Source organism: Peromyscus maniculatus, chromosome 7 (genome assembly GCF_049852395.1).
Source record: "Peromyscus maniculatus bairdii isolate BWxNUB_F1_BW_parent chromosome 7, HU_Pman_BW_mat_3.1, whole genome shotgun sequence".
Taxonomy (NCBI): Eukaryota; Metazoa; Chordata; class Mammalia; order Rodentia; family Cricetidae; genus Peromyscus; species Peromyscus maniculatus.
This window is the reverse complement of record NC_134858.1, coordinates 71,511,078-71,537,682: the sequence shown is the minus strand read 5'-3', so window position 1 is coordinate 71,537,682 and position 26,605 is coordinate 71,511,078. Positions and strand designations below refer to the sequence as shown.

Here is a 26,605-nt window from a genome sequence, read left to right as displayed (position 1 = left end):
TGGGATCCTTCTGAGGATGCGGAATAGCAAGTGATTACTGCCAAATCTGAGGATGAAATCTTCTACTCTCCTGTACCAATGGCAGTGCCATGCAGCAGGTGAGACACCCGTGCTTGGGATTAGACTACACAACAACTATTTTTGAATAATCTGTTTGTGATATAAGTTTGGTATTTCTCTTCTCTTAATTTTTTGGGGCTGGGGGGGTCTCTTCCAAATTTGTCACTGGCAGTAAATAAGGAATGGGGGCAGTCTGAATGCATATGAATGACTGTATTATATTTTCATGTTTTGATTCCACCCAAAGACTCACCAACTACTTTCAAGTGTTTCTGTATGCCTGAAGCATGAAAAGAAATACAATAACTTAAACAAATACAAATATTAGAATGTAATAATTAGAATAGATAACTAAGTTTTCTAGTTTTCAGAAATGTACAACAATAGGAAATCTTGAGTTATTTTAATTTTTAATAACAAAGAAAAGAACTGATTTCAATTGACCTAGCTGGGGGGAAAAGGGTAGTGTTTATTTTTATCCTAGCAAATTGAAATTCATACTTGAAAAATCGATGGATATCCTAAAAGAGAACACACTACTGAGTACATTCAAACGCAGCAAACTAAGACTAAGTAAAGTTACACCAATGGTGTTGGCCATATGGGAAACACGAGAGTTCTGAAAGGAAGAGAAGCCATTTGCTACTATAAAGCTGCTTGAATTAAGACATAACCATTAAGTTGGCTCCAGACTAGATCATAATTACATCCGGAAAGCAGAAGCAGCAGTGACATATGGCTGGATTGTGACCAGCCAATGTTTGTTAAAGAGTCCTCTATAGGTCAACCATTGTTGCCGGACAGAAATCCTCTCACTTTAATAATGAACAACAGCATTGATAAAAGTGATCATTTTTGTTTCCACTTTACTAAGCTTAAAACAGCTAAGCTTAGAGAGGGTAAGAAATGTGGCCCATGTCAGAAAGAGGTATAGAGCCCAAACTGGAAACCAGCCCCTGCCCCCATTCCACAGCCGAATGCCACAGCTCCAGTATCAGGAAATCACAGTTCCCTGGATCAACAAGAGGCCAAGTGATCAGAGATTGGAGTTTTGTTTCTGGTTTTTTGTTTGTTTGTTTTATCCTAGTAGTATCCAAATGTGCTTTTTAAAAACTCAGAAGCTCTTGTAGAACACTTGGCAATTTTCTAGACTATAGTGCTGACACTAATTTTATAAAGGGAAATACAAGAGGATGAAGAGTCTAGATGCTATCAACCGAGGAGTACTAGCTATTTAACAGCCAATACTCAATGTCTAATGAGCATTTCCCAAGTAGAAATATTCTAGAAGAGCATATCCTTTAATAAGTTTAATAAGTTCACTCCTTTTAATCATTACTTTAAAAAACATTTAAATTCTGCCATCTATAATGACGTCAGCCTCAAAGTGGAACAAGTTTCGAAGTGGAGGTTCAAGTCCTGATTTTTCATTCAGTCTCCAGTGTCTTGAGTTCTGTAGAATCTGGTTCTCCAAGCAGACTTCCCGTGTTTATTTGTTTAATAAGGGGAATTGCAATTTTTCAGGGATTGAAAGGTAAATATCAGATAAAATCTCCATAGTAACACTTGGATGAAAGTTTGACATTGGACACTGTGATACAGACACAGCTGTTGGAATACTTAGCTAGGGGGTTTGTTCACACAGACATTACTAGAGCTGGTTTTGAGAATTAAGTGGTATCATTTGAACCAAGAAATAGAACTCGTTGGCCACAAGGAGACTAAACTTGGGTCTAAGCCTCATTTAGCTATGTGCTTTGCTAAACACACTGATAATAGTTCAAATATCCTTTGATGAGCCTGGCCCTCATCTGGACACTAGTAACAGTAACAGAGATAATGTATTCTCTGCTCTCAAGAGGATCACTGTTTAGCAAAAGCAGGTAGGCTGATAGGCAAATAGATAGCTACACTAATTGATAAGCCAATGCTATAACAAAGACTTCTCAAAACTGCTGAGAATGAAAATATTATTGCCATCATTGGCAGATTTACCTTGTGGCTGGATTCATTGAGCCTAAAATTTTCCTACTTAAAACAAATTGATCCACTGAAATTACAAAGTTCAATAATAGACAATATTAATTCCCATTATTAAAATTTGAAAGATTTATTAATTTATCTAATTTATCTTCTGATGGTCAGAAATTCAGGCATAGCATAGTGGAGTATTCAGCTCAGGGTTTGGGCAGTTTATAGAGCCTGTCAATCATGGCAGCAGTCATCTGGACCATGGTCAAGTTTCAACATGGCTACTTTGGCAGAGAGGTCCCCATTTCTGCCCAGATGTTGGCAAAGAACTTATTTCCTACCCAGTCACTTCCTTCTGGGCTGATTGAGAGTCCCCAGGACATGGCAGACTGCTTAGCTCAGAGTAAGAAAGCCAAGAATGATAGTGGAAAGGGAGTTGCACCCTGCTTGACTCCAGCTCTGCAGGTACACTCTCAATTCTGCTCCAAGTTCACTGGTAAAATGACCCAGACTCTTTTGGAAAGTGTCAAGAACAGAATTTCATATATGTGTTAATTGCCAGCATGCAACTTCCACAAAGCAAATCTTTTTAAATTAGGCCTTTTCAGGCAGTTCTTTCAAACATTTATTTTCCTCTACATTATTCACTTGCTTACAGCTAGAAACATCAACTTCCTACTTTAAAATTGCTTTTGCCCTCAATCATCTGGCTAATAAATCATTTTGCAAATTCATTTGTGTGGACACCAAATGCCGTTGTCTATCCTTGAGGATTGGTTGTATGTGCGTGGTTTGATTTTTAATATTTAGCAACAGTGATTGGTTTACTGTTTCCCCATATGGAGAGTGAAATCTTCCAGACAACTGAAAGCATGGTTCAGTATGCACAAGGTACATTGGTGCTTTCTCTAGACTTTCTCTGTTTAGCTGGGGCTGGGCCCTGTATCACATGCCTGTAATCCCAACTATTTGGGAAGCTGAGGCAGGAGGATCACAAGTTCATGAATAGCCTGGACAACTCACCAGGTCCCTGCCTTAGACATATAGCTCCATGCAGAGTGCTTGTCTATCATGTGTGAGATCTGTGGTTCATTCTCTTGTTCCACAATCAGTCAATAAGTACTACAATGAAATAAATAATCCAGATACCCAGGAGGGAAGAGTATTAGCCCAGAATAGATTCATCCTTTAGATTTAGTGAAGTTTTACTGCTAATAAAAATAACTGACAACTCGGCATTTTGTCTTTTATCCCCCCAAACCAGAAACAAAACCAATCACTTGGTTCAGCATGTCTTAGGAGATGGAAAGTGGTTGGTGCCTTAAAGGTTTTATTCCTGAAGTTACTGCTAGACTCTTGAGAGCAGAAACAACCTCACTATTGAATCAGTTTGGGGGTGAGTTGGGGTCATGTACCTGTTGATTGACAAGCCATCAGCTGGCAGTTAGTCATGTCCTGTTCTCTAGTAGTATTTCATTTAACTTCTCCCAGGGCCTGAAAGGCATTTTACAGACTTGGAATACATGTTAATAAGAATGTTTAGGACTCCGAACTTACCATTGGACTCATATCCTTGTTATATGTTATTCAAAGTAGACATTCAGCAGGTGAAAACTGCCCAGTAAAGCCAAGAAAGTTCGGTTAGGGAGTTTGGTATTCCTGCAGACCAATAAAGTCACGGAACTCCACTACTCTTTATATAAGTGACATACATAGTTCATTGGCAACCTATGTCCCTTAAATCCATGATTCCTGCCACATGTAGACATGGGAAGCATTTCCATTCTGACCTTGGCTTGGCATCGTGATCATTGGTCAGGGTGTATGTACCAGCTCTGCAGCAGCCTCCAACCCTTACTTCTTCCCACCACCTAAGACTGACCGTCACCACCCTGGTGCCGCATCCTGTAGGGGTAAATTTTCAGGGTAGTGGGATTTTATTTGGGGGGCTCTTCACTGCACCTACACACATGCTCAATAGGCCACACACAGTCAGCATCATCTTATATTTACTTCTGCAGGTTTAAATGCTTAAAGGCATCATGTCACAATTGGCTGAGGGCATGCATCCATTGTATCATGCTGGGTGCCGAGTTTTCTCAGCTCAGCTTAGCCGCAGCATTTTGGTTTGGTTATTGTACAAAAAAAAAAAAAAGAAAGAAAAGTAGTTTGGACACGGGTTTCTCCTTTGTGTTGAAGGGCAGCCTTCAAGACAATGCATTGTCAAGCTTGGATGCTTCTATATTAAAAAGTCAGCTTTTGCCCTGTCATGCACTGTTAGAATTCACCGGTTTCCCCTTGCTGCTCTCCAGTGCTTACAGCCGAGGGCAGCAGAGCTTTGTCCGGTCCACTTCGCTGGTGAGTGCTGACGGAGGAGAGTACAATGCCCGGGTGTTTGCCCCTTATGCGGTTCATTAGACCTTGAGCAGCTGCTCGTGTCCATTAACAGTCACTTAAGCAGCAGGTTGGGGGAGCTGTGCAGCTATGAACTATCGGTGAGGCTGAGAGAAAAGGAGAGAGAGGGCCACCTGCCCAGACCTGGCACAGCACTGTGTCACATTGGGGAACATTTGTTTTCAAATCACAGTGTTATTTACTGGCTGTTATAGATGGTAGGTGCAATATGTATATGTATCTATGTGCGTGCCTTTGTGTGCTGGTGTATGTGTGGCTGTGGGTGGGTGCATATACCTGTTTGCATATGCATGAGGAAGTCAGAGGACAACCTGGGATGCTGTTTCTTAAATGCCTTCTGAATTTTGTCTGAGGTAGGATCTCACCAGTCCTGGCCTTCTGTGTGGGTCTGAGCTCTAGCTTCCAGGGGTCTGCACTAAGGTCCTCAGGCTGGCAAAGCAACCTCTTTGCTCACTGTGCCATTTCCTCAGCCCTAGAACATGCCTTTATACAAGTTTTGTCCCAAATTGTTTAAATGGGCATAATTGTTCCTTTTGCTGCTGCTGTTGCATATCACATGTTGATGGGAGTGTCTCTTCTAGAGTTGACCTGCCTATACCTATCCTTACATGGGCTGAAATCAAGGCTTGTAATCAGATACACACTTCCTATACTGTTTCATCCCAGCCACTAGTTGATAGGTTTGTTGGTTGGGGAAACATCATCCTGTTTCCTTTTGTGTGTGTGGCTGTGCACATTGGTGTACAGGTCCATGAAAATGTGTGTCCTTGTGTGTGTGCTCGTGGGGACCAAAGATTGATGACAGGTGTCTTCCTCTATCGTTCTCCACCTTACTTTTGGGGCAAGATCTCTTGCTTGGCACAGAACTAGGAGAATCAGCTAGACTGGCTCGCCAGTGAGCTTCAGGGCCCCTCCGGTCCCCTGCACCGAGCTTGCAAACACATGCATACTTTGTATGGAGGTGCCAGGGATCTGACCTTAGGTCCCAGGGCTTATCTAGCCAATACTGTGGGGACTTAGCCGTCTCCCAGCCCCCATCCTCTCATTTTCTACAAAGCAAAGAAAATAAAATAAGTAAGCCAGAGCACCAGATGCAGCTTAAAGCCTACAAATTATTCCCAGACTTGAGCTTCTTTAAGGCTCTATTTTAAGACGCAGCACTTTTTATATTTGTTTCAACAGGAGGGTTAGAGGATTAAAAAATGCTTAATTGATGGAAAGTAGGAGTGGTTACTCCCCCCACCTCCTCTACTCAGCTAAGCTAAAAAGGAAAGCGAGCCCATTCAATTCTCAGGCAGATCTGGAAGGCATTATTGCATGAGAAAGAAAATCCTCTGAGCCATCATGCTCCTCCGTTGCCTACTTTGATATGTGTATGTGTATCTAATTCTAATTATTGAGGAATCAACCCTCAAATCTACAACCACTTAAGAAAATAAAAAGAAAACAAAGCAACAGCAACAAAAAAACTGGGACGAAGCCAGCATATTGCCTCCCTCTAAACAGGGGTCCTGTTAAGGGTCTCTTGATGCCAGGTTGGACAGGGGACCTTGTAGGATTCCAAGCACAGTCAGCAGCATCTGAAATCATAATGATAATTAAATAGCATGGTTAATGTAATAATTATCTGTTTTACTGATGCAAGGAGCAAATTGACCCTATGATGGTCACCAGTGTTGCCCCCCTGGGATGCAGGGAACACAGGGGACATCCACAACCATGCATTTCTTCAGCAGGAAGCTGTGACCCCGCTAGTGGGGTGTGTGGATGAGGTGGTGATGACCACACCTGGCAGCAGAGCATCTCCAGAGGACCAGGGCTGAGGAGCCTTCTCACAGAGCGGCTCTGTGCGGCTGGTGCAGCAGAGGGAGCCTGGACTCCAATGGAGGAGGCCGGGAGCTCAGGTCTCTGCTGCATTCGGAGAAGCCCGGGCTGCAGCCGCTGGATGAAGTTCCCGGCGTACATTCAGCCGCCACTCCGCACCGTCAATTGTGGGTGAGCCAGGACAACAAGGGGAGAGATCCCATTTTGCTTTCTCGGGAGAAAGGGCTGAGAAATGAGCCGCCCAAGGAATCTGGCAAGGAGAAGAGTGAAAGGCAGATTCCTGCCAGCAGCTAAGTTGTAAAATTGCTTTGGAGGCTACCCAGGGAGCGTGATAGAATTGATAAGAGCAGCGCAAGCAGGGTTTCTGAGCAAAGGCATGCCCGACTGCACTTGAGTCCGGGGCGCAGGAACGCTGCCTGCCGGTGCCTCCTGCAACTATCTGTGGCTGAATAAAAGGAAAAGAACCTAGAAACACAATTGCACGGGATATTCCTGAAAGGAAAACACAACCACCCCCCTAAAGGAGGGGAGCAACAACCCAGCTGGCCTGAGCATTTTTAAAAGGAGAATCCCTCAGGTATGTTTTCTTTACCTCCCGCTGAGCTGCCTCATCTGCATGAGATTCAGCCTGTGCCTTTTTTTTCCATGGTTCTTTCTCTCTGCACTTTGAATCACAACCGCGGGTTCTCTCAATGTAGAAGATGCTCCCATAAAAGCTTGCTCTTCTAGGTTCATGATCAGCATAATTTATTGGGGGATCATGGTCTTCTCGAGCCTTACTTTATTTTGAATACAACGTGATAACTGTTTGCTTACTTTGCAGTCAACTTTCAGGGGAATTACTGCATAGGAGCAAACAAGGTTAGGATAAATGTCGGGGGTTCTCCTTAGTCCCTGGAGGTTTGGGGGTGGGTGAAAATGAAAGTCAAACAGAGATGAAAAGTTGAGAGCTTCTAGGAAAGGGTTAAAAGCCAAGCCTGGTGCGGTGTCACCTAAGTGTGTGCCGCTGAGCCTCAGGTCTGGGGCCAGTTGAGCTTTGGGATGGTTCTGGCTACCCAAGGCTGGACAGATCCCTTGGGTGACGATCTCAAGAATTTACTATCAAGAGGCAAGACTGCTTGGTTCTGTTTTACAACTCTTTTATGGTACTGAAGGAGGCAGTATTGAAAAAAAAAAAATCCCAAGACCCAGCTGCCTGAGTAGAACCAACTTCTGCAATTACGTCATCAACATACTTGTATAATAAGGAGAAAGACCCAGCTACGATCACACCTAGGTGATGTGACAAAGCTCAAATTCATCCTTTCCGTGAGCGTTTTAGAGAACAGCATGAAAGAGGTGGGTGGAAAATGTGCACAAATGAGTTTTCAAAAACCTTCTGTGTTTTGGAGTTCGTAAATGAATGTTCCTAAGGAAAGAATTTTGCTATTTGGGGCTCTTCAATACTTTCACAAAAGTGGCTGAAACTGACAACAAATTGTATGTATGCACGTGCATTTAAATGAGCTTTTCCAGGGAGAAGGAAAAAAAGAAAAGTTACATCTTGTGTATATAAAATATTTTCTTGATTTTCTGCATGCTTTTGTTAACGTGGCCATTTTATTCGAAAGCTTTAGGACACTGACTTTTAATTGCTGTTTCTACTTTTTTTTGTGTGTGTGTATGATGTCAGCTGCTATAGAGCAAGGCCAAGTAGGATGTAAATGATCAGTTATGTACCTCTTGCCGGAAAAGAAATCATTACTCTGCTTTTGTAAAACTCAAAGGTAGTGATCTAGAGTATGGAGTTGGGCTCCACACCAAAGGTCATGAGTTGTTGTAGAGTCCTGTGGCTGTACTAGAATATACAAGAATAGGGTGGGTATCTACAGATAGCTAGCTGTTGAGACAAAGTGCTCATCTATGAGAGCAAAAAGCACAGTGTATTTCTTCTCTGTTGATATGTGGCGTGGCGCAGGTTACCCATCTGTAAATGAGATGTCCCAGAAGAAATGTAATAACAATTTCAGAACATCATATAAAGAATTATTTTTGAAGCTAATAAACTGATATCAAGTTGGATAGAGAATGTTTGAATCTCATAGACAAATGAGAACTGCCTTTCCAAACTAAAAAAGTTAGTTTGCTTTCAAACTACATGGAATTTAGTTGGGACTCATTTCAATAGAATTTTGGGCTTAGATCTGAGGGTGGCGAAGAAGAAGAAGAACGTTTATTTTCTGAGCAGTTGTTTGTTGTTGGACTTACATTAAAAAGACTTGGAAACGTCCCTCACAAGTGTCCACCCCTGTCCACCTGGACAAATGGATGTGCATGCAGGTGACTAGGAATGAATGTGTTAAGTAAGCCTGGAGAAGAAGCACACTTTTCATGTGTTTCTTATTAACCACATCTAACAGTTGCTTCGTACACCCTACCATACCCTCTAAGGCTGCCATTCTTCCAATATCTAGCAATGAAGTATATAGCAAACAGAGGGAGTTGCTTAAAAGCCCATGGATCATTCCAGACAGGTGCAAGCGGGGAGGTTCCTCTTGCAAAGACAAATTACTCTAAGTATGTTTGTGTGGGGGCAGGGAGTGATTGATGGTGGGGTCAGTGGAGAAGAGAACATGTGGATGTCTTTGCTCATTTAGGGCCAGCCAGTGTCTTTGAATACCAGCACAGGACACTCCAACACTTTCATCCCTCCTCCTTCTCCTCCTCCTCCTCCTCCTCCTCCTCCTCCTCCTCCTCCTCCTCCTCCTCAGCTGTAGAGTACACACACCCTCCCTGAGTTCTCAGAGGCATTATGCTCCCTGTATTTTGTGTTCTAGTTTTAATACCCTTGGGTTCTGGTGTGTATTCTTTCAATCACATAACATTTACTACACAAGGACTTTCCCAAAATTATTAAAGGTATTGAAATTACCTTGCCAGATGACGATGATGATGATGACAATGATGATGATGTGTATGTGTGTGATCCTTGCTTTTGAGGTGGGAATTTGAGGAATTTTAAGTGCATGCTCATTTTCTCTCTATAATACACTTTTATTGCTAGGAATCTGTTGTCTGACTATTCTGAAACTGCCAGCAATATCAACTTACTTGGCCATGTATATTTATAACACTACCTCTCAACACTACCACTCAAGTGCTAATTATGAATTCAAAAGATTGAATTTGTATCTTTTGCTATTGTTATAAATCATTTCTGGACCTACAGTTATCTGTGTTTGGATGAAAAGGCTCTAATTCCTTTCCAGCTGTTTTTAAAAGAGGGTTTATTAATAGCCCTATCAGCCTGCAGAAGACTGAATACCTGGTGCTGGAACTCCAGAGATAACAAATAGCACAGCAGAGTTTGCTCTGCTTCTGGCCTGTTAAAAAAGAGTCAGGAGGAGCCATCGAGATGGCTCTGTAGGCACAAGTGCTTGCCAACAAGCCCAAAGACTTGAGTTTGATCCCTGGGACCCACATGTTGGAAGGAAAGAACTGACTTGTATAAATTATCCTCTGAACCCATGAACATACCATGGTACGCACAACACCCCCCACACAAATAAACATAATAAAAGATGTTATATAAAAAATAGTGAGGAAGACAGGAGAAAGTCTCCTAGCCTGTAGAGCAGAAGTTTCCCAAAGGAAATGTAAGCACCGTGAAGACACACAGCACTGACCCTCTTTTACTTGTTAAGGCTGGCTGTGAGCCAAGAGACATACACACTTCCTGCCTCTTGCGTATTTTAATTATGGTGTATGTGTTAGGCTCAGCATGCAAAAATCACTATAGCCTGCATGCAGGATATGTTTTGTATTGCTCTTCCTGCATAGAGTTAGAAAATATTTTGTAGGAATAAATACCAGATTATAAGATTAACTCAATATAATAAATCATAGGGTGTTTTTACATGTAAAGGTAATTGTGTAACATCAGTTGCCTTCTCAAATGGTTTCTTTCCCCTGGGAAATCTGAAGATCCACCTATGTCCATCTTCACTTCCACAGGCAGTCTCTGCTGGCTCCCATCCTATTCTGGGTAAAACATAATTTATTTCTTAGACCTTAGGATCTTAGAATCTAGATGCAGTCTCTCTCTCTCTCTCTCTCTCTCTCTCTCTCTCTCTCTCTCTCTCTCTCTCTCTCTCTCTCTTTCTCTCTCTCTTTGATAGAGAAGAAATGTTTTGCATAAAAATATTTTCTTTAGCATGGTTTATAACTGGAAACAATATTCTCTAGGAATAGCTTTCCCAGGCACATATACACATGCAACACACACACACACACACACACACACACACACACACACACACACACACACACACACACCATACACGGCGGGGGGGGGGGGGGCAGCATTGACAGAGATGACTTTGTATATGTGTTAAATTTGATTTATTTTTTTATTTACAAGTGTACATGTCTCGGCTTGTCTCTGGGTGGACCACATGCATTCAAGAGCAGGTCAGAAGACAGTATCAAATTCTCAGAACTGAAGTTATACGTAGGTGGTTTTGATCAGCCTGATGTGGGTCCTGGGAGCTGAACTTGAGTCCTCTGCAAGAGCAGTAAGTGCTCTCCACTGCTGAGCCATTTCTCCAGCCCCAGCCTTATTGTTTTGAGTGTAGGAAAAGCTGATAACTTAGGTGTGGCCAGTGAGGGCAGTTTCCAAGAAGGAGCCTTATGGACACAGCCTTGGGGCTCCTGGCAGAGGGTCAGATGTGTTTTGAATCCTGCCATTGTTAACTTCAAAAACTGAAAAAGAAAATTGTGTTGTTTATCAATGAGAAATCTTCCGTAGCAGCCTCAAGTGACACATGCCTTAGATGACTAATGCCACATTTTAACAGGAGTCCAGCAGGAAACAGCAATATATACTATACAAATCTTGGCTCAGTCTTTCACTAGCTAGGTAACCTTCGGGTGGTGTTTTTGTTTGTAAGTCTTTTCTTATCTGTGAACCTGTCCAGATATCTGTTCCAGAAGGTCACTTCTAGTTCCACAAGTCGGGGCTTTCATAAGCTCATCATTGTTCAGGTTCTATAGGGTGGACTCCATGGGATACGGGTAGCCATGGAGTTTCTTGGCTCTGGTTTGAGCTCCCTAAGAGGCTGGGGATGTGTAACTGGCATGTGCTTGTCTGGTAAAGGAAGCAGTATTCTTCCATTTAGGTTTGGGTTGAAAGTTTATCAAATTATTTTCCTTCAAACAACTGGGCAAAAATATTGGATTATAACATAATAGACCACATGCAGTTAGTTTCCGAGGAAGATAGTTTCAGTGAGCCAACTGGTACCACCCAAATCTACAGGTGCTTGATCTCCTCATGTAAAATGCGGTTGTATTTTCCGGAAACTGAAATGTATCCCACAAACTGTCATCATAGGTAGTTTGATAATGTGACATGCTAGAATATAAATGCCATAGGTACTGTGGTCACATGAGATTGTTTAGGGAACAATGACAGGAAATCAATTGTGCCTGTTCATTGCAGGCAGAAAGTTGAAATGCTTTTGGTCTGTAAGTCAGTTGAGTCTCTGGACACAGAAGCTGTGGACGCAGCCAGCCAGCCATATTTGGGAGAAAACCCTGTATCTGTGAGTCAGGACACATTTGCTGCAGCTTCGGGTGATGTTGCAGTGCTTCTTTTGGCCAAGAAATGAATGGTAAGCCTGGTGTGCTGGTGCATGCCTGTGATCTAATGCTCGGATGTTGGGGGCAGGAAGATCCAAAGTTCAAAGCCAGATTCAGTTGTATAGTGAGTTTATGGGTTTGGAAAATAAAAAGTAAGAAATGGTGGTAGGGCACTTTACTAGCTACTTTTAGAGTCACTCATAGAAAACTACTTCTGAAAATAAAATCTAATAATGTATATCCTGTGCAGTCTTCCTCTCTGGGTGTGCATACGCCATGAGAGTACCCAAGAAAAACCACATTGCAGTGTCTCGTGGCTAAAAAGGCAAACTGAGCTAGCAGAGCACCTGAAATCTGAGGAGAATTCATATTTCCTCTCAGTTTTATAGGAGGTCAATTGCCAGGACACAGAATACATAGATCACTTTGTACATGTGAAAAATAAAATACGACTTTTAGAAAGTAGCCTGTGAGATGGAGAAGTGTGCTTGGTTTTCCAATAACATGCTGATATAATTGATAATTAATATCAATTGATAATTGATGGGTATAATGGCATGAGTATCCTGCTTAGTTACTGGTAAATATCCTGCTTTGTTACACACAAGTTAGAGTCGCTACCTTTGACCTCTGTGTCCGTTTCATCTTGAACCTCGTTCAAGCATCTCCTGCTTGTCCCTTCTTTTACACTGGGTGCCCTAAATTTCACAAGAGGCCGCCCCACTTCTTTCTACTGACAGTAGCTTAAGAAGTCAAGAGATGGCAGCTGCTCCTCCTCAACGATTCCTCCTCCCATTTTCCTCATTTCCGCAGGCTCCTTGCCCTCGGGGCTCTGTTCTTCCCTGTGCTCGCAAGCCCTCACCAACCTGTATGTTGCCTGCTCGGCTTCATTTTGCTGTCACTGCCCTGGTCCACCTCATCACTTTAATCTTAGAACACTGCCCCATCTCCCAGTCTCTGTCTGCCACAACACCTCTTTTGAGCATCTGCTCTGTGTGTGCCTGCCAAGTTCATTGTCCTCAAAAATGTCATGACACACATCACTGTCCTCAAAAGTTTCCATGTTTCCTCTGTGTATTTAGAATAAAGCTTAAAGGCTAGGCGGAAAGGCACAGCAGTTAAAGTACTTGGCCTATAATCATGGGGATGGGAGTTCAGATCCACAGAACTTAGGTGAATGCTGGGTGGATGTGGAAGCTTATCTGTAATTCCAGACTTCCAGGAAGAGATGAGCGATCCTCAGAGCAAGCTGACTAGTCATATATGTGAAGCCTGGGTTCCTTACCTCCTTCCTCCAATCCCTGCCCCAACTGTACAGATTACCACAGATTCCAAACACTGGCATGCTGTAAATTTTCATGGTGCTAAGTGACTAATTTAATAACAGATCAAATACTTTACCATGAGGTTTTCCTATGGTTTTGACATGAAGTTTATGGATTCATGTAGTTTTCATAAAAACAGTCCTGGCTCTATTGCAAACCCCTTTGGTACAGTATCTGTACAATTTGGTCATTTGGGTTTTTTTTTTTTTTTTTTGACATCATAAAGAATGTTTCTCCCCATTGTGTTCATGAGAAATAATTAAAATAACAAATAGTGTTCAATGAATACCAGAATTCCATTGTCTTCATGCTTTTTAACATCTTTATATAAAGTGGTCTACCCATAGATGTGCTTGATTTCATATTTAATTTGCATTATGTATTACTATCTCTTATTAGCAAGAAAAGTCAGTAAAGGAAGAAGAAACTTTGATACACAAAGTAGGAAATGGTAAGAAATGAAATCAGCAGTAAAACTCAAGCTTTACTGTGTCCCAAGATAGTCATGACCTCAGAAGCTGCATTTGGGCCAAATTGGAATAGTTTGAACAGCCTGCTTTTGATGAAATCTATGGCCCTGAGGTCCCTGTAGGAGCTTGTATGTGCTTTTCATGGTATGGAAGCAGCAAATCCCAGTGGCAGTGTAGTAACAGCTGATGGGGAAAACTCAGCCCTGTAAGCTGCCTTTGCTAACAGGAAGGATCTGAACAGCAGTCCTGATCCTTTCACATTGTTTGGAGCACCTGACTTCAGGAGTAAACAAAGAGCTCCTGAACACTCCTGCTGAATGCCAAAGAGGTTCAGCAGCAGCGTGATGGGTGGAAGCTGGATGCATGATAAGGGTTGCTTACTTAGCTCTGTCTAGGTCAGAACCATGTCACCTTAGAAACCCTTATCAGCTCCTTATGGTGATGGTTCTCCTCTGATCTATATTTCATTTCCAGTTTTATTTTTATAGTAAAAGTGTTTCCTTGATGATTCCATATGGAATGCCCCACCCGCTCTGATATAAATCTTCTCATATTGACTTGAGCTGATGATGCCAACTGTAGTCTAACTCGATCCTATTCTGTTGACGTCTACAACACACCTCCCCTCAATGGCTCCTGCTTTACAGCATGCAGCTCCCTGTGTGTCCATCAAGAGCCACAGTTACAGGAAAACATCCCCGAATCCTACACTAGTCTACTTTATTTTTTCTGAAAGGAATTCTGAGAGCATCTGTTTATTCTAAAACAGAAGGCAGTGGTCCTGATAACGGATACATGAAGTTTCCTCAAGCATTTCCATTTGGGAAGAAATTTTTAAAAGAAAAAAAATGGAGACTGAAGACTTTGAGAAGAGGGAGGTCTGAATTCCTCATCAGAGCTTAAAAGATGGAGATTTCAGTCAGGAAGATCCAGGACTAGAAGCTCTGAGGGCAAAACTTGGTTGTATAATTCAAAAATTAAATTTCAGAGTGCTTGTGTCTCAGACACTTGGCCATCCTGACCCTCCATTTCTCTTATGGTCAGTGCTTTTTGTCTCTACTTCAGCCTTTACCTGCAACATGCACCTTTCTGGCTGTTGTGTTTAGAATCCAAAGCCTATTTCCATGAGAGTAAAGAATATGTTTTTTTTTCTTTTTAGAATGCAGAAAACAATTAAAATCCACAGAATGTGAAACAAATTCCTAATCCTGGTAGAATTATAAAATTCTAGACACAGTCTTTTAATTTCTCAGAGTCTGAGGAAATACCTTGTCAAGCAGCCACAGTTTCTAGACATCTGTTTTGCATTGGTCTTTCACATTGTGAACTTAGTCCTTAAATTCAATTATTGAAACATCTGCAGGAGATAAGGTTAATACCACATGAAAACAGACCAAGCAACAATGCTTGTTTATACTCAAATGCAAAAAGTTATTACTATATGTGTCAAAACTAGTGATAAAGATAATTTGAAATTTAATGAAGAAATATTGTGAACTAGTAAGGAATTCAAACTCAGTGAACCATGAACCAATTCGCAACAGGAGCTTTAAAAGAAAGATAAACTTAATAGGTATTTATGGGGTGGATACTATTAATAAATTAAGACCTGAGGGCTGCCTATATGGCTCAGTGGGTAATGTTTGGTGCTAACATAACTTGGATCCCCAGATCCCACATGCAGTAAGAGAGACCTGACTCCTTCAAGTTGTTTTCTGACCTCTGTGCACATAAACATACAGTAAAGAAACGAGAAAGTAAACAAATGTTAAAAAAACGACTTGGTATCTTACATGTAATGTAATATTGAGCACACTCTATATATTAGTTTGATGGCATAGAAAAATCTCAAGACTTCTCCTTAGTGCTCACTTTATTCAAAATTAATAACAGTCTGTTCAATATTTCTGGTGATCTGAAATTGATTAGTAGATATTTTGGATAAGTTAAACATTCCCTATGCAGTTCAGCAATACATTGTCAGTGATAAGGAATGATTGGGTGGGGGGTGGCAGTCCGATTTCATTTGGAAGCTAAAAGAGATGATCCTTTGGAAAGTAATTTATTATGTACAGATTGGATGTCAACACCGAGGAAAATATTCTGTCTAAGAACCCACAGCTGGGTTCACACATATCCTTAAAGTAGATTGCAGTCATGCCAAATCCATCATTTTCCTAGAAAAGCAATTCATAATGAGTGTACTACTTAGGGAAATTAGAGCTGAAAGCCCTCACTTCTCATATTCTTGAATGCTAACAGTTCTGAGGACTTAGCAGTTGGCCAAGGAAGTAGATGTGGCAGATCCATCATGGTCCATGTAGAAAGTCATGGGTGTGAAACATGACCACAAAATCTATACAGTGGGGACCCCAGCAAATTGAAGTGACAGTGTTCAAATTTCTTCTTCTTGCTGTAAGCCTTAGGTTGTTACAGGAGCATCTCTGTACCTTCCTGTACCTTCCTGATTGAGAAATGTATCTCTGGTCTCTGGGGATGCTGTTTTTACACTCAGAAACTTGTGTGGGGGTTAATTATATATCTGTGAGTAACTCACTATCAGATCAATCATTCTGACCTGTATGGAGGCCTAAAAACTTGTCTTTCTTAGTGTGTCTCTGTCAACAATCACTTTCTTTAAATTCCTACTGCTGGTCTCTGCCTTGTGGTGGTATTGTGTTCCCCAAAATATTGTGCACCCTAATAAACTTATCTGGGGTCAGAGACAGAACAGCCACTAGATACAAAGGCTAGAAAATGGTAGCACTCACACCTTTAATCCTAGCACTCCTGAGGTAGAAATCCCTCTGGATCTCTGTGAGTTCAAGGCCACATTGGAAACGGCCAGGCATGGTGACACACACCTTTAATTTCAGAAAGCGAGCCTTTAATCCCAGGGAGTGGTGGTAGAAAGCAGAAAGGTATATAAGGCGTGAGGACCAGAAACTAGAAGCATTTTGGCCTGGTTAAGTATTTGGCTGGTTAAGCATTCAGGCTTTTGAGCACAGTTCAGCTGAGAGCCATTGGGATGAGGACACAGAGGCTTCCAGTCTGAGGAAACAAGACCAGCTGAGAAGTTGGCAAGGTGAGGTTAGCTGTGGCTTGTTCTGGTTCTCTGATCTTCCAGTTCACCCCAATACCTGGCTCAGGTTTGATTTTATTAATAAGACTCTCTAAGATTCCTGCTACACTGCCTGTAGTCCTGCACTCCTCATTAGGTTGTGAGATTTCTTAAAAGGAGTCTGCCCTATCGCTGCAAAACCAGTGGGGTAGATATATGTGTGTTAGGTACAGATGAGGGGGAAGATCACCCTGGTAGATTAAAATGGCTCTAATGTGTTACAATATGGCAACTTTTGGTGACTGACATTAACAATAAAATAGTATTCAAAAGTTAAATAAGAGATAGTGGATGATGATATGAATCTCAGGCAGAAAGAACAATTGAGACGGAGGAAATGTTTGTGGGGTGAAATGACATCAAATTATGAGTGGAGGTCAAGGCCTTTGTGTTTTGACTTGAGAAGCCCTGGCAAGCTGTGCTAGGCTCTATGGAAGGAAGAAAATGGAGGCTTCTCTCAGAAGGTCTCACCTCTGTTTTGCAGGAGGGAAATGAAAATGAGTAATATTGAGTTCTAAAAGCACATACTGTAAGAGGGGTGTCTTAAGAGGAATTGAGAGTGCATTCTACCCAAACAAACTGGGTAAAAAGCTGGCATGTATAAAAAGAGAGAAGATATAGGGAGGGCCAGGGACACTGATATATCTGAAATTAATAAGTAGAAATCAAGGAGTTGCTTCAATTTTTGTTTATAATAATGCATGTGTATGTACAATCATATTGTTTACTGAAATATCTTTCTGATAACTCTTCATTCTATCTTATAAAGCAGGGAGGCTATTGTTCTTTCTCTCACTCTTCATCCCCTAATCCTAGTACAGGTAAACAACTGTTGTCCACTAAGTAGAATTTTGACCAGCAACTCTTCATGTTGCTAGTAAGTTTAAAATAATTTTAATTCAAATCCAGGGTTTTTAGCTAGTTAGATCTGCCATGAATCTGTCTTCATCCTCTCTAGTGACCATTCTGCATTGACAAGTGTGTAAGTCTGGGAGTATGAAGTGCTCCATTCTAACCCAGAAACCTATAGTCATATGGGACAAGGAAGATACAGATTCCAGGTATGGTCTCAGTGAAACATCGTAAGGTATTGAGCTGTTCCTGTAATCAAATACTGCTCAATATTTTGGAATCTGTTAAATCCCTTCTCTCCAATTTGTGATCAGATATTTCTTATCTGAATGCTGTAGCTTGGTTTGCACTCATCAATAAAGGCAAGGTTATATGACCTCAATTACAATCCTGAAAAACTGTCTGCAGCATCTGATTGATGAGCATTGGCTTAATTGCTTAGAAAAAAAAAAGATCTAGGCAATCTTTCTTGGTTTCTACCTGAAAGTATAACTCGATAGGAAATTCAGAGATAAAAATAGGAAAAACATCCCCAAGAAATCTTTAATGTACCCAGCAGGTCAGTAGCCTTAAATTGAAATGACCACCCCTTTTCACATTTGCCCTTAAAGACTACAGATTTACTCTTAGGACAAAGTAAAAACATTTGTGCTTGGTTCATGATGCCTTACAGAACCAACATTTTTTTCCTGTTTAATATGAAATGGTCAGCTACACATTGGACAGTGAGACGTTGTTGTCGTTGGTGGTGGTATTTCTTAATTTATAAACTGTAAAAATTTGCAAAATATCTCCAAATTCCTGGGAGAACTGTCAATTTATCTTCTTCCAAATTGGGTTAAATATGTTTGTAAATCAGCAACCTTATGTTAATTTATCAATTTGCAGAAGTATAACCTTTCTCATATTAATTCATAGCTGCACAGGTCTATACCACAGTGGGCAGCATGGCTGCACCATTTGGTGCCTTGTGAAGGAGCTGTCCTCGGTGCTAACAAGCTCTGCGCTGGTCTTGGTCTTTGTCTTCTATTGCTGCAATGAAACACCAAGACTTTAACAACTTGGGGGAGGACGAGGATTTATTTGGCTTACATAGCCTAAATTAAAGTCCACTGAGGAAAGCCGTAGCAGGAACTCAAAGAGGGCAGGAACCCAGAGGCAGGAGCTGATGCGGAAGCCATGGGGAAATGCTGGTTACTAGCTTGTTCATCATGGCTTGTTCAGCCTGCTTTCTTATAGAACCCAGAACCACCAGCCCAGGGGACCAGTAGGATAAGCTCTCCCAAATCAATTACTAATTAAGAAATGCCCTACATGTTTGCCTACAGCCTGATCTTATGGAAACATTTTCTCTATTGAGGTTCCCTCCTCTCCAATGACTCTGCATTATGTCAAGTTGACATTAAAAATAGCCAACATGATCTTTCATGTCAGAATTGTGGCAAATATGCCTTGCCTTTTGCCAATAAGGAACTCAGAGGGAGAACTAGGCTGCAGAGTTTAGATACACTCTGTCTCTATCCATGTGTCATTATGTGAGCAGGGAAATGAGGTAGTGGTCACTTAGCCATGGTGGAACTCATCCAAAAGTTTATGACAAGAGTGATATGGTTGATTTTCATGTAGACTTGACCTTTATATAGACTTGTCTTTTCATCTTAAGCCAATTCTCTGTGTTTTTAAAAAATTATATTTTCTTCTGTACTGAATGCATTGTTACTCTCAAATCTTACAAATACCTCATAAAAGCAGCAGAATCAGGGCACATCAGCTATTTGCATGCCATTAATCAGATATTTGCCTCACCCTTGCAGTAGGCTGGATAAAACACAAGTACCCTGAGCACTTGGGGCAAAGAAAGGAGTTATTAAAAAGGACAGGGAAAGTATACCTGGGAGATGAAGGTTTGGTGATGAAATGTGTTTCACAAACCCATCCGCTTCATTTCCAACTTTCAGACCAATGAATAAGAGTACCATTAGTGGCTAGTGGACATTTTATTCAAGATGGTCATTCACAGGCACAGCACAGTTGAGAGTTGGTGGGTCTACACAGGAGAAATAATTTGTAATAAATATTCAAGAAGGCTGAAAACTGAACAGAAGGGGTATGAATAAGTATTAAGTAAAAATAATATATTTACATGAAAATGTAATAATGAAACTCATTACTTGGTATAATAATTAAAAAAAAACACTGGAGGTAGAGAGATGGGCTAATGGTTAAGAGTGCTTCCTGCTCTTGTGGAGGACCCGGGTTAAGTTCTCAGCACCTATATCAGGGAGCTCACAACTGTCTATAACTGCAGTACCAGAGGATCTAAAACCCCTTTCTGGAATCCACAGGCACATATATTCACATGCACATACACACTCACAGATACACACATAATTAAAAAGAAAGTAAATATTAAAAATTTAGAAATGATAAAGTGAAATATTTTAAAAATTAAAGCTATGGTAATATCTAATATACAATATGAAAAGCCTTTTCATTATGATATTTACTATGTTTATGCTTCTTAGACTTCATGATTTAATGGTCTGTAAAGTAGAGAAGTAGTCATTTTATAATCACATTTTTCATTTGTAGATAATTCCAGTTAACTCATATTTGGAAATAGTGGTTATCACTGTTAGAACTGTGGTACTGGGGAAGCTCTTCAATGATGCTTGGCCACAGTTCCTTTCCACAACAGGAATAACTCTAGCTCAGCACACTCCCTACACTTCCATGCGCTACATACACACCTTACTGTTGGGGGTATGTCAGCAGCACAGTCAGCAAGTATGCCGTGGCAGCTACCAAATATACTTTGTAAGGCTGGAGTCAAACAGCCTGAAGCTCAACGCTAGGATATGATCAATACCAAGAATGGAGAAGCTATGAACTAAGTCTGTACCTGACGGGGAATGAAAATTCTCCCAGAGAACTGGAACTGATTCCTTGAGGATGACCCAGAAGAATGAGGTTTTTCTCTCTCTCTCTCTCTCTCTCTCTCTCTCTCTCTCTCTCTCTCTCTCTCTCTCTCTCTCTCTCTCTCTTCTCTCTTTCTCTCTCTCTCTGCTCTCTCTCTCTCTCTCTCTCTCTCTCTCTCTCTCTCTCTCTCTCTCTCTCTCTCTCTCTGTGTGTGTGTGTGTGTGTGTGTGTGTGTGTGTGTGTGTGTGTGTGTGTGTGTATCCTGCTGTTCTTTTCCTATTTGGTTCAAATAGGCAAGGGGAATAAAAAGTTAATGTCAACATCTGATCAGAGTATGAATTTCCCAGTGTTCCTTTGTTATCCCAATATTCTCCAAATGATCAGAGCTAATACCTCCTGTAATAAGTTCAAAGTTAAGAGGTCCAAACATCCCAAGAGAGTATGGGATGTTCTCTTTGTCTCCTGGTAGAAGCAGTTTGTCTCTGGGATCCAAGTCCTGTGTTATTGCAAGAAACAAAGTTGCTCATCTGGGAAATATGAATAAAAAGTGAGACACTGAGGGTGGTAATGAGTAGGATGAACCTGTTTCCCTACTGATGGTTCCTAGGCTGCCATTCTATCCACCAGATGTATCATATCTACACACTTAGATCATAAGCTGCACTCTCAGTTATAAGACTCTATGCTATCAAGGTGTCTGCAATAAAGCCACTCCTTCAGGTGGACCTGCAAAGGCTATTTGTTCAACAACCTGGACTCTGTCATCATGTAACCTGTGTTATAGGTCCAAGACCAAACCTCCACTACTATTAAAGTAGGCTCCTGGATCCAAACTGAAACTCTGTGGCTGGAGGAGGGGGGGAAAACTCATATTTGGAATTGGGCTTATCTAAATTATAATGAGATGGTGACTTTATCTGAGTAGAAGTTGTTCAATGTGACAAATGTCTACCAAGTAGCTGGAAATTTCTGGAAGTCTATAGTTGGGTCTCAGTTTCTGTAGGCTAGATATTTGGCAGTAGCATGAACATGTAGGGCTGCTTTATGAATCTTATTAGAAAAACTATTTTATTTATTTATTTATTTGGGTGTTGAGGATTGAAGTTATAGCCTCATACATACTAAGCAAGTATTCTACTACTGATCTATATCCCTAGTCCAAGGCTGCTCTTGATAATCTACTATTTCTTTTGCTTCTATATATTAAGTAATATATGCCAATAAAGAAATAAAATTTTCCCTATTTAAACTTATATCCCTTCCCATTCATCCAGAAACAACTGAATCCAGTTCCCTTTTGCAGACCTGTTGGTGAAACCCTAGAACTTCTTTGTGTTGTCTCTTGCTTCAATAACAGGCCCTGTGAGTTGTTGACTAATTATGTTGAAACTTTACTCAGTTGTTGGTGTGCAGGTTCAAGGGAATGTCTTTGGTAGTCTTGATGGAAGGAAAACAAAATGTCTTTCAATAAAAATACCTTCGTGTTGCCTTCAAACAAAAAATGGGGTTTCTCCCTCTAAAAGGGAGCATGAAGTTATTTTGTATCTTGGAGTATTCAGAGGAAATGACTGAGTGAAAGTTGTTGAATTGGACGAAAGTCTCTATAATTATAGCTGCCCTCAAATCTAGGAAATTGAAATTAATTAAGACAGATATTTCCTCCTGTGACTAAGAACCCAACTGTGGCATGGTCAATCTGCTTAAGTTGAGATTAAATCTTACCTGAAGTCTTGTCTTTCCTAATGATGAATTCCTTTGCTGGATGCTTAGATTCTCCAGTATCTGCTACAAGAAGTGGGAATTTATTTGGTGGCATAGATGGTTTTAGAATTACCCTTTAATTAGTAAGAAATTGCTTCTAGCTATTCATTGTCTTTCTTCTCTGCATCAAGAGATTCCAACAATAGTCATTCTATCTCACAGTGCCAATCACTTCTTCCCTTGAGCCTTTAAAATAGTCAAGGTACTTGTGTGTACTGGTTAACTCCCTCCTGCTGATGAAACATTGAAGTCTATAGCTGTGGGAATGGTAATTTTGCCTCTGTGATACACCACAGGGTCTGTTTTTGCAAAGCATCAGTTGTTAGATCCTTATATATGTGTACTATCTCATACAGAGCCATCTCTTCAGAGCTCCCTTGGTACCAACTTTCTACAGTTAGATTCCCTGGGAAACAGACTATGAAACAGATAAGCACAGAGTATTTTTTTTTGGCTTGTATGTATTAAAAACCAAACTGCAAAGTATTTACAACAGAGGTCTAATCAATCCTGCAGGAAGTGCTGATGCAAGGAGATTCCCTGTCTTGAAGAAAGAGATGCAGACATAGGAAGCCCCACACTCATTAGTCACTGGTACAGGCTGCCTAAAGGAGAGGGAATGACCACCACCCCCCCACACCTGGCCAGGAGGCAGCATTCTCAGAGAGAGACTCAGAGGGAGCCCAAGGGGACCAGCCAGCACACAGAAGAGCAAGAGAGAGGAGTAACAGTTTTGAAAGGATGTCCCAGTGCCTCAACGTAGTGATGCCAGGCATCCTGCAGTGACTCTGGGGACAGGTGGGTGAAGGCTGGACTGAAAAGGATTGACGCTATCATAACAGTGTTCAGAAGTGTCCCTTCTCAAGGATGTCACTTGTCTATGCTTCCTTCAAAACCAGACAAATTTACTCAGAAGAGAGTTTCATATGTCTGTGAAAAATCTGGGGTGTTTAGAAGATTATCCGGTTGTGGTCCTTCAGTGAAAAACACGGCGTTTGCTGTGGTTATTTGCAGGTATCTTTGAGGCAAAAACTGGCTGATGCTAACTGTGTCTTGGCAAACTGAAGAGACTTTGCATGTATATCCAAGTAGTCCATAATAAGAGTATTTCCAATTCCCAAACACCTGAATTGGATGCCTGAATTCTTCATCAGGGACTTGTACTAAGTATTTTATATAGAATCTGGTATCTTTGCTGAAAATTTTAAAGGAAGTCTTGCTATTAGGCATTTTGAAATAATCTCTTTTGGGATTTACTTTAAAAGCATCTGGTAATTTAAGAAAATGATGAAATTGCCACTTTGTGTAGTGACACTAATTTAAATTTTAGTAATGAACGGCACACCCAGTTTTGCTTGAGTGCTTTGAAGCATAAATATTTGGCTTTCATCCAAGAATCAGAATCAGCTGAAGTTCCTTTGTGTGAAGAGTATTGCAGTGGACTTAATACTCTAAAGAGGAAGCAGGGAGTGTACAGTGTAATTATGCAAGACTTGAAGTTCTGAGCTGTGCAACGTTCATTAAAATTTAAATTCTTACTTTTAATACAGAACAGGCCACATCCAGAGTTGCACACAGGGAGGTCAGAGGAGCCACGTCGAGAGCCAAGTACAGATGCCTGTGGTGATGGTTAAATGCATTGATGGTTTTCTTTCAAATCTTCATTTAGTGCCACTCATTTTTCTATTTCCGTTTCTGTTGCTGTGATAAAATGCCCTGACAAAAATCTTAGGGGACAAAGAGTTTATCTGGCTTACAATTCTAAGTTACAGCCCATCACTGCAGGGAAACCAAGGCAGAGAGCCACGTCACATCTGAGGGAAGCGGGGGAATCAGTGCATGTTAAGCCTAGGGCTTAGCTAGCTTTCTCTACTCTTAGATAGGGCAGGATGTCCTGTCTAGGCAGGGGTGCCACCCACACTGGGTGGATCTGCCTAAACCAATTAACAAGCAAGGTAGTCCCTCACAGACATGCCCACAGGACACCCTGATCTAGACAATCCCTCACTGAGCCTCTCTGCCCGGTGATTCTAGAGCGTGTGAAGTTGAAGAATAAACAAACCAGCACACCCTTCTCGTCCCATTTCTGTCTGATCAGTTTAGTATCTATCCATCTATTGATTCTGTTTTTAGAAAGACACAAAACCAATAGCTTCCCTGAACATGTGATACCGTGGGGCTTATCTTTAACAAAACAGTTTATGAAGTTGATAAAGACAAAAGACCTATTTTGGCTTTCATCTAATGGCTATTTCAGTCTATGTCAGCTGGTCCCTTGACTTGGGGCCTATGAGAAAGTGTTTTGTGTCAGGAGGACACAGAGAAACACAGGGGGCAGAGGCAGAGGAAGGAACTGGGCCCCAGAATTCCATTCAAGACCCCATGCTGAATGACCCCCTGTTAGACATCCTCCTTTTTGGTAGTGCCAACCCAGGAACCAAGCCTGGAACACATGGGCCTGGGGGGCATTAACGTAAGCCGCAGCACAGTATTCTATGCTCTCGCCATGGTCATCCATGTAACTTTGTCACATTACACATGAGGTTCGTTTGCTCATTCCTATGAAAGTGTTTTTAAACAAATATAAATCTTCATCCACTGTGTAAAGACATTCCAGTCTATTTGGACATCTGATCTTTGATTTTTATCCTGTTTATTCATCATCTGCCTTGTCCCAACTTATCCAAGCTCTGCTTCCTATCTATTCAACCCATGTGGCTCATTTTTTGCCTATTGGTAATGCTAGCTCACCTTCCTATTCCCAGCTATCCTGGTTTTCTCCTCTTTAGGGCTTCACGAACCCAACTTACAGTTACCTGGCAACACTCTGGCTAATGCCACCTCTTCATGGAGCATTCTCTTTCAGATGGACATTGTAAAAGTCCCCTCTTCTCAACTCTGCCTTTCCACCAGACAGAAAGTGCCTTTGAATCAACTACTTTCCAAGTCACCCCAAACTTTACTATCAAACAGATATTTGATAACCTATTTTTTCTATGTCACTAATATTTGTGTTTATAATAATTAATTTTGAGGTGGAGTTTCACTGTGTAGCATAGACTGACTGTTCTTGAAATCACAGTGAACCTCCTGCATATGTCATTTGTATATGTGTTTGTATGTAAGTATGCATGCACACGTGTGTACCTACCTGCATGCAGAGGTCAGAGGTCACCCATGAATTTTTCAGTTACTATCTTGTTTTGTGAAACAAGAACTCTCCCTTTCATTCAGAACTCAGCAATTTTGTTAGGCTTGCTGGCCAGTGAGCCCCAGCAAGAAAGTCCAATTCTATGCCTCTCCAGCTTTGGGATTGCAAGAGCACACCACCACGCTTGGCTTCTTCATGTGGGTTTTGGAGATCCGAGCTCAGGTCCTCCATGCTTGCTGAGTACCTCCTCAGCCAGGAAAAAAATGTTTTAAAGTGACCATACCATGTAGTGTACGGTCTTCACTGTCAGGGTGCTGTTACAGAGGGAAGCCGGGACTTTATTGCTATATTGCTGTAGGGATTCACTGTAATCTTAATTTCAGTAGAGTACTCCCAAGGTAAAGTCAGTGTAGAAGAAAGGTCAGCCCACTAGAGAGCTGGATCAGTGGATAAGGGCATTTGCTGCTCCTGTAAGGGATCTGGGTTTGGTTCCCAGCATCCACATGGCAGCTCATAACCACCTGTAACTCCAGTTCCAGGGAGTTAATGCCCTCTTCTGACTTCTACAAGTACTGTATACATGTGGTACACATGCATGCATACAGACAAAATGCCCATATATAAAAATTAATAAATATTAAAATTTAAAAATAAATGTAAATAAGGCCAGCATATCTGCCTAGAATTAAGCAGATAATAGAAGAGTAAATAGAACATCTAAAAATCAGGTGATGTGCTTGGGGCTCCCAGGACAGAGTCAAGGTCAGAGTTGAATCAGTTCATGCTCTAGCCCAGAGGTGGGGGCTTGGGGAGGCAGCTGCTCTGGTCTCAGCATTATGACCAGCCCCACCTCTTTGTCTTTCCTCTCTCCTATGAAAGTTAACTCTGAATTCTCAGCTGTCCAACTTGAATGCTTTTGGTAAGAATCATAAAGTCATGTCTTGACCTGAAAATGCTCAGCTCAGTTTAGGTAGCAATCTAACAGTGAATCACTATTTTTTAAAAGGTTGATTAACTTTCCAGTCCACTAGGATTATCCAACTTGAATCACATTAAACAGTTCTCTTATAAAATGAGTTTGTTAACCAATAAAAAATAATATTTTATTGATCATGAA

At 41.2% G+C, this 26,605-nt stretch overlaps 1 protein-coding gene across 1 annotated transcript in view; it reads left to right on the top strand.

The window, feature by feature from the left end:
- Window positions 1-6,244: 6,244 nt before the first annotated feature.
- Unc13c (unc-13 homolog C) overlaps window positions 6,245-26,605 on the top strand; it is a 447,691-nt gene continuing 427,330 nt past the window's right edge. The window contains exon 1 of the mRNA XM_076576687.1: window positions 6,245-6,847. The gene's annotated coding sequence lies outside the window, so the exon portion shown is untranslated. The remainder of the gene's footprint in view (window positions 6,848-26,605) is intronic.